Here is a 3,270-nt window from a genome sequence, read left to right on the forward strand (position 1 = left end):
AGAGGCGTGGATATTGAAAATTTATCGGAGGCAAAATAAGTGGATGAACCTTGGCCGAGGCTATTTGTCGGAAATTGAAATTTATCGAATTTTCATCCACGTCCACGAAACTGTGCTCTCGAATTTTCTCGCCGGGCTGCTTTAACACTCAATAATATGTGAAACATCGAGAGATTTTTTTTTTCCAGACTTGGTGATTTCTAGAGGGCGCTCCGGGCGTCGAGTATCGATTCATATTCGACGCAGAAAATTTTCCAAGGGGAAAGAGAGAGAGAGAGAGAGAGAGAGATCTCTTTGATTTCTGATTAACCGATAACGAGTGTTTTCCTCTCTCTCTCCTTTTTCTTCTTTTATTTGAATAAAATGTATATGAATATATTGAATGTTTGGTTTCCTTATAATGTGGAATTTTAAATGAGTAAACGTACCAATTTCTATGAATATGGGTATCAATGGGCAAATTAATCCGTAATAGTGAAAGAGATATTTGATTTCTGTTAACATAGAAATTCGAAACGTTTCGTTTTGGATCCATCAATAGGTCTATGTGCCTTGCATAGCAGGATATAGAGATTAACTTGGAGGATGTACTTGTACAGTTAAACAAGTAAAAAAAAAAAAAAAAAATTGCGAAATCATGAAATTAACAAAAACAATAATTTTTAAGCGTCTTGTCAAAAAGTTTCTCAGGATCTTTATTTTAACGATTCTAAAATATCGAGATCTATTTTTTATTCATTGGTAAAAGAAAAGAAGAAAAGATTCAGGTGATTTTACACATGCTACGCTAGACAGAAACACGATTACGATCCCCGAATGAAAGAAACTTTATTTCAATTCGATTGATAGAGGGCGAGGATCATAGTTTGACCAATGTTGACCTAGAATGTCTGGTGGAAAGCGAACAGGTACACCGGCAGAGAGGCAAAAGCGATAACAAAGCTCTCGCGGGAAGGCTGAATTGTCATGGAATCCTTTGAAATACGAGGTTGCACTGCCTCGGCGTGTTTCTTCGCCCGGTGGCTGCAAGATTTCCGTTAGCCTCGGCGAGCCTTTTTCAACGGCACGGCTACTCGACCATTTCGAATTATCGATCTTCATTGTTGGGGCCGTGGATGCGACCAGATTATTATGCGCAAGAAAGAAGGCTCCTGTTTCTTTTCTTTTCTTTTTTTTTTTTTTTTTTTTTCATTGAACAAAGTCTTTTCGAGCAACGGGCCGTTGTAAAACGGGCGTAGAGTTTATTTGAAAATTTGAAGATCGGCTAATCTTTCATCTTCGAATGGTAATATGTTCAATGGAAGTTTTTTAATCGCCGATTTCATCAATTTTATTTTAATTCACGAATGATGCTTCGTATAAAAAGAGTCAAATTATAATTTAATGAAATATAAAAGATTTGATTCAGTGTGTATCGATTATGAAAAAGATTTTTGATGTTAATTTTTTGAATTGTAAATTTATCTTTTTTTTTTTTTGTTTTGTTTTTTTTCTGCATCTTCTATGTTGACCTAGTTGTATGAATAATACAATACACGTGCAATAGTAGTAACTCCAAGCACACAATGTCTTTTCATTCTAAAATATATACATAGTGTTGCTGTGCATATATAATCATTTGTATATATTATTTAATGCAAATATATACAGGATAATTTATATTATTCTGCTGTGTTTATATAAAAGTGTTGTATATTCATGGAAAAATTGCAATTAAACAAAGATAAAAATTGGTATACAAAAATTTCGATTGATTCATTAGGTTATAATTAATGGCAATTAAACGAAGCGAGAATTAACATTAAAACCTTTTTCTGTCTTTATTACATAGTCATTGAATTCTATTTTTAATCCATCGAACTTAAATTGTTACATAATTTAATAAATATACCTCAATCGACATTTTTGTGCATTAATATTTATATTTATTTTGACTTCTAGAATCTGATTTTGAATGTAAAAGATATCCTGTTGAATTACAAACTTTCTTCTTTTTCATCTACAATAATGAGTTTTAATTAAAGCAGGATTGAAACGATTACGAAATTACGTATCGAAGAATGTTTATAAATGTTATTTAGAATCTTCGCGTGGTTTTTCAATAAAACCGCCTACGCTCGAAACGGAAACCGATTAACGATACGACGGGAAGAAACTTTACGAGCCGTTGAAATATTGCTTTCTAAAAGCAATATTGTTCCTGAACTCTATACTGTGTAAAACTTTATCCATTATTTCATTTGCTTTATTTAACGGTGGAGGAACGAAACGTTTCGCAATTACATTGACTGATCATCGTCATAGCACATCGATCTATATAAACGTGTCATAAAATAGAAACTTTAATTTTTCTCCGTTTTCATATTTTTCCCCAATCGTAAAAATATTTTTCAACGATGTAAAAGAAATGTTTCCTTTTAAATGACTTTTATCTCTTAAAAATTATTTCATTAAAAATTTACGAATTTTTTTAACAGGTCTTTAAAGAACCTTTTAAGAAAATAAAATTCGTAAATTAAATATATATTTTTCGATATTTAACGCTAAATGTACCAAATAATGGTAACAATAAGTGAAAAATTTTGAATCAAATTTTTAAAGTCATACGTCATAAGACACGTTTAAAGTTAATTACAAGAAATGGTTTTTAATTGTGTGGAAAAATTGATTTTCCTAGCGACATTTTATGAATATATTTTTGATCTCGGAATTGAATAGACTCGTCGTTCTATTCGATTACCAGAGACGCGTCGCTTCGAAGAGTAAATATCTCGCGAAAGTTTCGCAGAATCAGCAAAATTGCACGACTGCACAAACATCTGCGCCGGTCCGCACTCGGACATCGTATTTGTCCATCAAGTTTATTTCCAAGTGAACTCGGTAATTTATTCCCGTGCACATTCAATTTCATAATTTTACCATTGGGAAAATTTTTCCATTCAAAAAAAAACCGCGTCATTTAAATTGTCCCCAAGTCGTCATCCTGTCATTCAATTATAATTAATATTAAATGATAATAAATATTCAAAAGTCATTATAATAATATAACGTTTAACATATTTAAAATCAATGAAATCGCAAAAATCGAATACTTCCTGAATGATATATTGATTTTCGATAAATATAAAAAAAAACAGTTGTAAAACTGTGAAAAATACGACGAAATCCAAAATGTATTGTGCATATTGACAACAACACTTGTATGCAAAAGAAAAGCCGGATGTGTGGAAATTTTTTTTTTTTTTTTTTTTAAATTCCTTGAAAAAAATT

This window comes from Apis dorsata, unplaced genomic scaffold, assembly GCF_000469605.1.
Source record: "Apis dorsata unplaced genomic scaffold, Apis dorsata 1.3 scaffold_473, whole genome shotgun sequence".
In the NCBI taxonomy this organism is placed as follows: Eukaryota; Metazoa; Arthropoda; class Insecta; order Hymenoptera; family Apidae; genus Apis; species Apis dorsata.